Genomic DNA, 12,233 nt, shown 5'->3' with positions numbered 1-12,233 from the left:
GCTAGAGATGTCCACACTAGAGATAAAAACCCAAAACTAAATTATCTCAAAAAATGTGAATATTGTAAGAAAAAAACGAAATTCAGACACTTTTTCTCGTCTTCTTTGTGCACATTTCCCTGGATATTAACTAGTTTTCTGATTAATTTCTATAAGAAAAAAAAAAACTATTAATATAAATAAAATTGAAAACAAAAATGTATAAATTTATATGTCCTCATGTGACCTAATAATAGAGCCATGCAAATAGAATTATGCAAAAACTTGTTCAACAAGGAAATGATCAATGTAATTACAGAACATAACTTCTTGTCCTTGTTCTTGAAGGAAATAAGGAACAATGGAAGATTCATCTGACTTTTCTGAGAATACAATGTGCTACTTTGAGTAGACACGTGCACAATGGCGTAACTAAAGTCTTGTGGGCCCCGCTACAATCTGCTGTCTACTGAGGTAGACGTGATGACTAAGCAGCAAATACTGTACATGAGACATCATGTAGTGCAATATGTCATCCACATATACAGAAAAATTCATGTCATAAAGTGCACAATGACATGCACCAAGCAAAAGTAAATTACACAGCACAGTTGCACAGGACAAACCCAAGACCTCAACTAGTCTCCCACCTAAGGCCATTTGCTGGAAGGTGGTGGCTCCTACCAAGCACCTTACACATAGAGAACAGGAGTGGTACTGTGCGACATCTATACATACAGACCAGGAGGAGTGATATTGTGCAGCATGCATACATGTAAAACAGGAAAATTAGCTCTGTGCAGAAAAAAGTGATACTGTGATAGGAACCTGTCTATGAAGTATAGTGTATAACATGGTCAGGGCTCCTAGGAACCTATCTATAAACCATAGTGTATAACACTGTCAGGGCTCCTAGGAACCTATCTATAATACATAGTGTATAATACTGCCAGGGCTCCTAGGAACCTATCTATAATACATAGTGTATAACACTGTCAGGGCTCCTAGGAACCTATCTATAATACATAGTGTATAATACTGCCAGGGCTCCTAGGAACCTATCTATAAAACATAGTGTATAACACTGTCAGGGCTCCTAGGAACCTGTCTATGAAGCATATTGTATAACCCTGTCAGGGCTCCTAGGAACCTATCTATATAACATAGTGTATGACACTGTCAGGGCTCCTAGGAACCTATCTATAAATCATAGTGTATTACACTGTCAGGGCTCCTAGGAACCTATCTATATAACATAGTGTATGACACTGTCAGGGCTCCTAGGAACCTATCTATAAATCATAGTGTATTACACTGTCAGGGCTCCTAGGAACCTATCTATATAACATAGTGTATGACACTGTCAGGGCTCCTAGGAACCTATCTATAAATCATAGTGTATTACACTGTCAGGGCTCCTAGGAACCTATCTATAAAACATAGTATATAACACTGTCAGGGCTCCTAGGAACCTATCTATAAAACATAGTGTAGAATACTCTTAGGACTCCTAGAAACCTGGAATTTGGTTGCGACCCTGTTTTTGCAGCAGACAGTCTCACTTTCGTGCCAACCAACATGAAGTCTTCATGTGTTCAAAACTGGAAGGGCTATTCTATGAAAGACAATTTTCCCGCACCTTTGGGACTTTTGTTTGGATCTCTGCTGCTGCCGATCTTTCTGTCCATTTCCAAATCCATTGTGAGTGTTGAGCACAAACCCCTGGAAGAAGTGTGCAATTGCTATGTGGACCAAGCGACTGTTCTCATGCCACAAGAAATATTCTATTCTTCAGTGGCGTAACTAGGAATGGCGGGGGCCTCATGGTGAAATTTTGACATGACCCCCCTTCTCCACCCCGCATTCCTGCATGCACTATTATGCCCCATAGTGGCCCCTGCACACAGTATTATACCCCATAGTGGACACCTATGTACAATTATTATACTCTGGGATCCTTATTCAACACAAATATGTTTTATAAGCCATACAACTTGTGTGAATTTTACATCTCCTAGGTATTGGGGATTATATGCGGGAACCCTGGCATCCTATATTTCACCCCAGCACAGGTGCTGCTATATACTACTCCCTAATCTGTAATTTAGGCCTTTGATATATATTATATCATCAAAACATACAGTATAAGACATTATAAAACACCACATAAAATAAGAAACATATAAGGAGACAATTGTATTGAGGACCTTTAATATAAGCACTATAGTTATACAAGTAATATGCAATCTACACCAGAGGAGCAAAATCCTAGTAAATATTTCTCCAATAACAGATTTTCTTAGATTTGTGTTTCCCACATACACTCACCGGCCACTTTATTAGGTACACCTGTCCAACTGCTTGTTAACACTTAATTTCTAATCAGCCAATCACATGGCGGCAACTCAGTGCATTTAGGCATGTAGACATGGTCAAGACAATCTCCTGCAGTTCAAACCGAGCATCAGTATGGGGAAGAAAGGTGATTTGAGTGCCTTTGAACGTGGCATGGTTGTTGGTGCCAGAAGGGCTGGTCTGAGTATTTCAGAAACTGCTGATCTACTGGGATTTTCACGCACAACCATCTCTAGGGTTTACAGAGAATGGTCCGAAAAAGAAAAAACATCCAGTGAGCGGCAGTTCTGTGGGCGGAAATGCGTTGTTGATGCCAGAGGTCAGAGGAGAATGGCCAGACTGGTTCCAGCTGATAGAAAGGCAACAGTGACTCAAATAGCCACCCGTTACAACCAAGGTAGCCAGAAGAGCATCTCTGAACGCACAGTACGTCGAACTTTGGGGCAGATGGGCTACAGCAGCAGAAGACCACACCGGGTGCCACTCCTTTCAGCTAAGAACAGGAAACTGAGGCTACAATTTGCACAAGCTCATCGAAATTGGACAATTGAAGATTGGAAAAACGTTGCCTGGTCTGATGAGTCTCGATTTCTGCTACGACATTCGGATGGTAGGGTCAGAATTTGGCGTCAACAACATGAAAGCATGGATCCATCCTGCTTTGTATCAACAGTTCAGGCTGGTGGTGGTGGTGTCATGGTGTGGGGAATATTTTCTTGGCACTCTTTGGGCCCATTGGTACCAATTGAGCATCGTTGCAATGCCAAAGCCTACCTGAGTATTGTTGCTGACCATGTCCATCCCTTTATGACCACAATGTACCCAACATCTGATGGCTACTTTCAGCAGGATAATGCGCCATATCATAAAGCTGGAATCATCTCAGACTGGTTTCTTGAACATGACAATGAGTTCACTGTACTCCAATGGCCTCCACAGTCACCAGATCTCAATCCAATAGAGCATCTTTGGGATGTGGTGGAACGGGAGATTCGCATCATGGATGTGCAGCCGACAAATCTGCGGCAACTGTGTGATGCCATCATGTCAATATGGACCAAAATCTCAGAGGAATGCTTCCAGCACCTTGTTGAATCTATACCATGAAGAATTGAGGCAGTTCTGAAGGCAAAAGGGGGTCCAACCCGTTACTAGCATGGTGTACCTAATAAAGTGGCCGGTGAGTGTATAATATAATAAAGGGTGAAGTAGTTTAATGCAGAATTACAGATTTTTATTCCATCATTACTGTCAGTGAAGGATAATATACAGTAGTTCTATAGGAGAAGTTTCTAGCACAATCTTTCAGGAAACTGTTTCAGGCTAAGGCCCTGCGTATCAGGCTGCAGCAAAAAAGTGTTGTGGGAAAAACCACGGTGGTAATGGCATCACGTTTTTTCCCGCATGTGTGGCCTTAAACTAAAGTTTTCGGTGTGCAGTTTTTCATGCAGTTTTTTGACCCAGAGTCAGAGGTAAGTCGAGGAGGAGAGGAAGCCATTTTTGTAAGTTACTTAGTGTAAAAAAGAAGAAAAAAATCTATATTTGAATATATTGCCATGTGCAAATTTTCCGACTTTCCGATGACATTGCAGTGAAAGTAACCCAACTAACTCAACCATGCCCCAATCCAACACAACATGAGCATGGGATGTCACCTCTTCTGGGCTTACTCGATAGAGCTGTGATGTCAGCATGCATAGTAAAGTAACCTGCACTCCAGCTCTATTGCCTCCAGTGATGTCCCAGGCCCAGAAGGTCCAGACTGGAAGACAGGTAAGTATTATGGGGTGGGGTGGTTGAGTCAGTTAGGAAGGACTAATATTGGGCAGGCTAGATAGGAAAACAGGGAGGGGGTGTGAGTGAAAAAGGGAGGAGGGAGTGATAGGGAGGGGGTGTGAGTCAGCTCTGAGTGAAGCCCAAGGCATCATGGTAGTTGTAGGAAAACACAGAACAGGAAAATGCCCAAGTAAATAAAAGAAGAATATCCCACCCAAAACTCTGAACAGGAAATGCAGAATATTTGATGTGTGTGAACATTTACTAACAGTCTCTTTTGGGAATAAAAAATTCAAGAGGGTCATGTAACAGATATAAGATCAAGGAATACAATTGTTATAAAACTTCTGATTTCAACTCATTGTCAGTAAATACATTGTGAAAAAATTAACTCAAAGGTGACAAGTCCCAATTCTGCAGAGCCCTGTCATCCTGAGCATAGTGTTGTATTGTTTATCCAAATCTGTTCAGCCATTCCAAATATATAAAAGATATAAGCCTTTTCATATATATACTATATAATGTACGGTAGTTCTTATACCTCTACTGTCTGTTCAATCCACTCCTGGCTTTTGCTCAAAAAAAAAAAAAAAATGCAGCAAAATCTGCAACAAACAAAGCTGCATTTATGCGTAGTAGGCAGCCAGACTGTGCATGATCTGGAGATGGGGTGACTTGAACCTAATTTGCATTAACATTAAATGGGCTTATATCTTTGGAATGGCAAAACACATTTGGGTCAACAAAACACCAATAAGCTCAGGGTGACAGAGACAGATGTATGTAAGGCGAGGTTCACTCCTGCGATGGGGGATTCCTCATTCTGCTTTAAAAACACAGAGAAAAATCCTGCAAGCAGCAGATACCCGGAGGACCTCATAGACTATAATGGGCTCTGCCTGGTCACCATTTTTTTTAACCTAGCAGAATAATTGACACGTCCTCTATGACTGGTACAATCTCCATTTGAATATCACTTCATTATGTTTTCATGCAGAATCAATTCACTATAATATAAATATGATTATTCCAGAATATTGGTAAAAAGATCAGCAACAATTTGTTATTAAAGATGAAAATATAGCTTTGCTTGCTCAGGGCTTATATGGGCATTTACAATCACATTCTTGACATTTCTTCGAAGAACAAAATGCGCAGCCTTAAGGAGAGAAAAAAATAAAAATAATAAATATAATGTAATAAGTGCTTTATGCAGTCACTGCAGTATATAAACTGTCTAAGGTCGCAAATCCTATCCACACATTGCAGAAAGATATCTGCAGGGGAAATGCTGCAATTTCCAAAACCATCTTGCATGACATAACCATCACTGACATAACTTCGGTTGTGTTTACCTTATTTCTAAAAATGGGTTTGATAGAGTCCTAGGAGCCCTGACAGTGTCATACACTATGTATTATAGATAGGTTCCTAGGAGCCCTGACAGTGTCATACACTATGTATTATAGATAGGTTCCTAGGAGCCCTGACAGTGTCCTACACTATGTTTTATAGATAGATTCCTAGGATTCCTGACAGTGTTATACACTATGTTTTATAGATAGGTTCCTAGGAGCCCTGACAGTGTCTACACTATGTGTTATAGATGGGTTCCTAGGAGCCCTGACAGTGTTATACACTATGTTTTATAGATGGGATCCTAGGAGCCCTGACAGTGTTCTACACTATGTGTTATAGATAGGTTCCTAGGAGGTCTGACAGTATTATACACTAATGTTTAAGCCAATTAGACTTTAGTTTGTGCCAAACTTTCAATCCAAAACAAATCTTTGGACCAAGCCACTTGAACCCTTAGTGGTCATTTTTTTGTCTTGATATGGATATGACCATGTATTCAGGAACTGTCTATGGTCTGGACTCTTCACAAACCCAACCATGATTTCCTTAATGTGGTCGGGTTATCTTCTCAGGCTCCTTCCTGATAACCAAGACACAATCAGGGAGTCATGGCTGGACTTCTGACAAATCTAACAGGTGTCAGACCAAAAAAGCTTCCTGCATTCATGGTCCTATCTAGAGATGAGAAAAATGAAGCTGCCGTAGTGGAATTCGGTCCAAATTTCAGGAAATATTTGATTCACATTGAATCCGGATTTCCTCACGTTCGTTCGTCAGAACGAATATGGCTGCTGCATGTTAAATCATGGGGAAGGCTAACATGTAACTGACAGCCAGCACCCTGCTCCATAACCCCCGGTCGGATCATGTTTAAAATATGGTTACTGTCTGTTAATGGAAAACACTGTTTAGTACTACAAGGGGTTAATAAATGACATGATTACCTAGGAACAGTTAAAATGAATTTAAAAAAGTAAAAATTGTGCATTAATATACAGTACAATAAATTTAAGGGGCAACAAGGTGGCTCAGTGGTTAGCGTTGCAGCGTTGGAGTCCTGGGTTTGAATCCTGTGAAGGACAAAACATTTGCAAGGAGTTTCTATGTTCTCCCCGTGTTTGCGTGGATTTCCTCCCATACTCCAAAGACATACTGATAGGAAAAAATATACATTGTGATCCCTATAATGAGCCCTATAGGGGGCTCAATCTACAATTAATAAATATTAAAAAAAAAAAATTGTTGTTTCTTTAATGAAATAAAAATTTGTAGCAAATTCACCACATGTGACTCTACCCCATCTCCTGATTCTACAAAAAATACCAAAATATTAAAAATAAGGAAACCATCTCCATCTTAAGAGAATTGTATCTTATATTTCCTAATTTACTGTGGAATATTCTGTACATAAGTCATACTTACAGAGAAAACACTGGATTGGACCAACTGACGCTGGAAGTAAAAGTAACAAACTTCATCAGGAATTTGGCTTATAATATTCATAACTTATAGGAACATAATACAATTTGTGACTTAAAACATTCTATTAACATGACAATAATGTATGAAGATGAAACACAGTAAGGGCCGGTTCACATTTGCGTTCGGAATTCTGTTTGTAGAGTCCACATGGGAATCCCCCGAATGGAATACCGAACGCATTGATAAGCGGTGAACTTATGAAAGCACATGGACCCCATAGATTATAATGGGGACCATGTGTTTCCCGTCCAGTCTACACATGAGAGGAAAGTAGTTCATGAAGACCAGGTGGAAAACACATGAACCCCATAACCTATGGGATCCGGGTGCTTTCCTAAGCTCACCACTTGTCAATGCAGTCAGTATTCTGTTTGGGGAGTCACCATATAGAGTGATGCAAGTACTGCCGTAGCAGCTGCCGTGGGGCCTGAGACTTAGGAGGCCTGGTGGGCCCTTGCTGCTTATTTTTTCTTTATTAGGACGTTACATGCTACAGTAATCCCAGCAGGTAACGGGCCCTATTTACTTACTGATCCTTCCTCCTGCTCACGGCCTCCTCCACTTCCCATTCTGCGCTCCAAGGGGTCCCATGCATTGGGATCACGTTGATTGGGCCCCCTGGAGGGAAGAAGGGGAAGTGGAGGTGGCTGTGAGCAGGAGGGAGGATCAGAAAGTAAGGCCATGGATACTGCGACAAGAGTATTTATTGGGCGACCCCAAGTTCCACAAATACTGCTATTATTATACTTTGGAGGCTGAAGAGACCCCCAAGTATAATGATCATGGGAGGGGAGCGAACATAAAAACCAGTATTACTCAGCCTCTGTAGATATCACGCGGGTCAAGAGGACGTTGTGATGCATAATGACGCTGGCGTAACCCAAGTCTGTGACGTCACTGAAAAGGGCTGAAAGAGCAGAGTATAATAATAGTTGGGGCCACGCTGGGACATAACACTGTGTAGAGGTGCCGCTATATGACATTATACTATGAGAAGGGGTCACTATGGGACATTATACTGTCTGGAGGCCACATTGAGACATTATATTGTGCGTAAATGGTGTATTATACTGTGCGGAGGTCAGGAAAGAGGGCGCTATGCCATGTCAGGCCAAAGTCAAAAGTTTGCCATGTGGCCCAGTCTTTGCTAGTTATGCCCCTATATTGCACCAAAGCCAATAAATAATACTCTGATTTTGTCTTTCAGACGTGTGTTTTATATAAATTCTGCTCACAAGTTAAATTCCAATTGAAATAATCCCTTTGGTCTTTGGAAGACTTTGGTGTCCATATAAACAGATCTCACTGCCGGCAGTCACTGGCCGTATACAGATGTGGCTAGTGCTCGGCTGCAGCAGTGATCTGTATATATTGGTCCCCCAATTGCAGCCATGTAACATCTTATTCCTGAGGACCAGAGATCGGCGCAGAAAGCGGTAGCCAGCAGGAGGATAAAGTATAGCTCGGATTAGTTTTAGTCCTTGCACCTCTTATTTACATCACTTGTACAACCCCTTTAAGCTGAAGTCTATTACATTACCTATTTCCTTTGTTTCTCCAACTATGAAAGAAAAAAAATTACAAGATGATGTAATGGCTACTTATTGTTATTCAGGGGTATTAGATGTATATATTACATTAATCCGATATTTACATCTGAGCAGCAGAGACCATACACCAGAACAATAGCAAGTATAGGAATCCAGGAGATACAAAGTATTTATACACCACAAACATCTACACACGTGGACACAATTGTCGGTTCCCTCGTCTAATGAAAGAATATTCCACAATAGTCACAGAAATAACTGGAATCTGACAAAAGTAATAATAGATAGAAATTCTATGAAAATGAACAAATGAAAGTCAGACATTGCTTTTCACTTCAACAGAATTAAAAAAAAAATAATAATAATAATCCTCATGACACAGGTCTGGACAGAAATGATGGTTCCCTTAACTTAATATTTGGTTGGCCAACCTTTTGAGGCAATTGCTGCGATAAAATGATTCCTGTAGCTGTCAATGAGACTTCTGCACCTCTCAGCAGGTATTTTGGCCCCTCCTCATGTGCATTTTGGGTCATTATCCTGTTACAAGACCCATGACCTGTGACTGAGACCAAGCTTTCTGACACTGGGCAGCACATTTCTCTCTAGAATCCCTTGATAGTCTTGAGATTTCATTGAACCCTGCACAGATTCAAGACACCCTGTGCCAGATGCAGCAAAGCAACCCCAGCACAGAACTGGAGAAGAGCCTCCTCCATGTTTCACAGTAGGGACAGTGTTCTTTTCAAGATATGCATCATTTTTCTGTCTGTGAACATAGACCTGATGGGCCTAGCCAAAAAGTTAGATTTTTGTCTCATCTGTCCACAGGACATTCTCCTAGAAGCTTTGTGGCTTGTCAAAATGTAGCTTGGTTATTATTACTCAGGGTTTTTTTTTTTTCACTGAACAAGGGGAACCAACAATTTTATATAAATACACACACACACACACACACACACACACACACAGTACAGACCAAACATTTGGACACACCTTCTCATTCAAAGAGTTTTCTGTATTTTCATGACTATGACTATTGTAGATTCACACTGAAGGCATCAAAGCTATGAATTATCACATGTGGAATTATATACTTAACAAAAAAGTGTGAAACAACTGAAAATCTGTCTTATATTCTCGGTTCTTCAAAGTAGCCACCTTTTGCTTTGATTCCTGCTTTGCACACTCTTGGCATTCTCTTGATGAGCTTCAAGAGGTAGTCACCGGAAATGGTTTTCACTTCACAGGTGTGCCCTATCAGGTTTAATAAGTGGGATTTCTTGCCTTATAAATGGGGTTGGGACCATCAGCTGTGTTGTGCAGAAGTCAGGTGGATACAGAGCTGATAGTCCTACTGAATATACTGTTAGAATTTGTATTATGGAAAGAAAAAAAAACAGCTAAATAAATACAAACAAGTGGCCATCATTACTTTAAGAAATGAAGGTCAGTCAGTCCGAAAAATTGGGAAAACTTTGAAAGTGTCCCCAAGTGCAGTTGCAAAAACCATCAAGTGCTACAAAGAAACTGGCTCATATGAGGACCACCCCAGGAAAGGAAGACCAAGAGTCACCTCTGCTGCGGAGGATAAGTTCATCCGAATCACCAGCCTCAGAAATCGCAGGTTAACAGCAGCTCAGATTAGAGAGCAGGTCAATGCCACACAGAGTTCTAGCAGCAGACACATCTCTACAACAACTGGTAAGAGGAGACTTTGTGCAGCGGCCGGCCTTCATGGTAAGATAGCTGCTAGAAAACCATTGCTAAGGAGAGGCCACAAGCAGAAGAGACTTGTTTGGGCTAAAGAACCAAGGAATGGACATTAGACCAGTGGAAACTGTGCTTTGGTCTGATGAGTCCAAATTTGAGATCTTTGGTTCCAACCACCGTGTCTTTGTGCGACGCCAAAAAAGGTGAAGGGATGGACTCTACATGCCTGGTTCCCACACACACACACCACAATGTGCAAATTAATGTATTTTGGTGACTTTGCTTTCCCATGATTAAAAAGTGATGAGAACGTCGTACATACAGACCAAACATTGGTACCAATATAAAGTACAACTTGCCCCACAAATAAAGAGCCCGGACATATCTCCTACTACTATGCGGTAAAACAATTATAGGTGTCAGAATATGGTGACCTCCAGAAAATCATTCAAGTGCCCGTTTTTGTAAATATAAATAAGGTATCACCGTAATCGTAATGAGTGACGGCCATAAAAACAAAATCCAAAAAATTCTGATAGCATTGTGTGTTATTTCACATGGACCCCAAAAAAATGTAAATAAAAGATCACTAAAACGTTATATGTACCCAAAATGGTTGCAAATAAAAGTACAACTCATCACGCAAAGAATAAGCCCTCACATAGTTATGTATACAGAAAAATGTAAAAAAGTTATGAATTTTGGAAGATGGGGAAGGAAAATATGAAAAAAGTTGCCGAGCATTAATACACAAACTACCCAGCGTCATTAAGGGGTTAATATGGTATAGCAGTAAATTGTCGCCCCTGTATTGTACAACAGGTAATAGCCAATAAATAATATTCTTACTTTGGTGTGCTTTTTTTATATATATATATATATATATATATATATATATATATATATATATATATATATATATAAGAAAAAGTGAAGCTCGAGACAAGATCTGGAGAAATTCTGCTCACAAGTTAAATTCCAGTCTAAAAAAATCCCTTTGGTCTTTGGAAGACTTTGGTGTCCATATAAATAGATCCCACTGCCGGCAGTCACTGGCCGTATACAGATGTGGCTAGTGCTCGGCTGCAGCAGTGATCTGTATATATTGGTCCCCCTATTGCAGCCATGTAACATCTTACTCCTGAGGACCAGAGATCGGCGCAGAAAGCGGTAGCCAGCAGGAGGATAAAGTATAGCTCGGATTAGTTTTAGTCCTTGCACCTCTTATTTACATCACTTGTACAATCCCTTTAAGATGAAATCTATTACATTACCTTGGTTCTCCTTGTGTTCAGCTATGAAAGAAAAAAGAAACACAAGATTATGTAATGGCTACTTATTGTTATTCGGGGGTATTAGATGTATGGATTGCTCGCTATATATTACATTAATCCGATATTTACATCTGAGCAGCAAAGCCCATACACCAGAACAATAGCAAGTATAGGAATTCAGGAGATACAAAGTATTTATACACCACAAACATCTCCAGAAATCGCTTCTGCTCTTACAGATATTAGTAGTCCATGTAAGGCGAGGTTCACACCTGCGCTAGGTCTCCGCTGGGGGATTCTGTTCCCCATTCTGCTTTAAAAATACAGAGAGAAGAGTCCTGGAAGCAGCAATCTTTTCTCTGCATTTTTTGTCCTTTTCGGACCTAAACCTGGCAGACCCCATTATAGTCTATGGGGGTCCCTGGGTAACAGAAGTGGGGAACTATTTAAGCACATAAAGGTTTGTCCATTATATCACAGACTGCCATACACCGGCATAGAAGGATTATAGAAACTATTTTGGTGCAGCTAAACTCCCATTACAATGTTCTGCTGTTTCCTCCCTTCTATATTAACCCTTAACGCTCTGCACTGTAGTATTATGGTGTGCGTATAGTTACCACTCAGCACAGTAATAGTACCGCACTTTAAGTGTCCATTCACATGGAGTAAACGCACGCTCATTTTGGTGTGTATTTTTACATGTGTTAAAAAAAGGCAACACTTTTTTTGACTGTTGTTGTCG

The sequence above is a fragment of the Leptodactylus fuscus genome, chromosome 10 (assembly GCF_031893055.1).
Source record: "Leptodactylus fuscus isolate aLepFus1 chromosome 10, aLepFus1.hap2, whole genome shotgun sequence".
Classification (NCBI taxonomy): domain Eukaryota; kingdom Metazoa; phylum Chordata; class Amphibia; order Anura; family Leptodactylidae; genus Leptodactylus; species Leptodactylus fuscus.
This window is presented reverse-complemented; position numbering follows the sequence as displayed.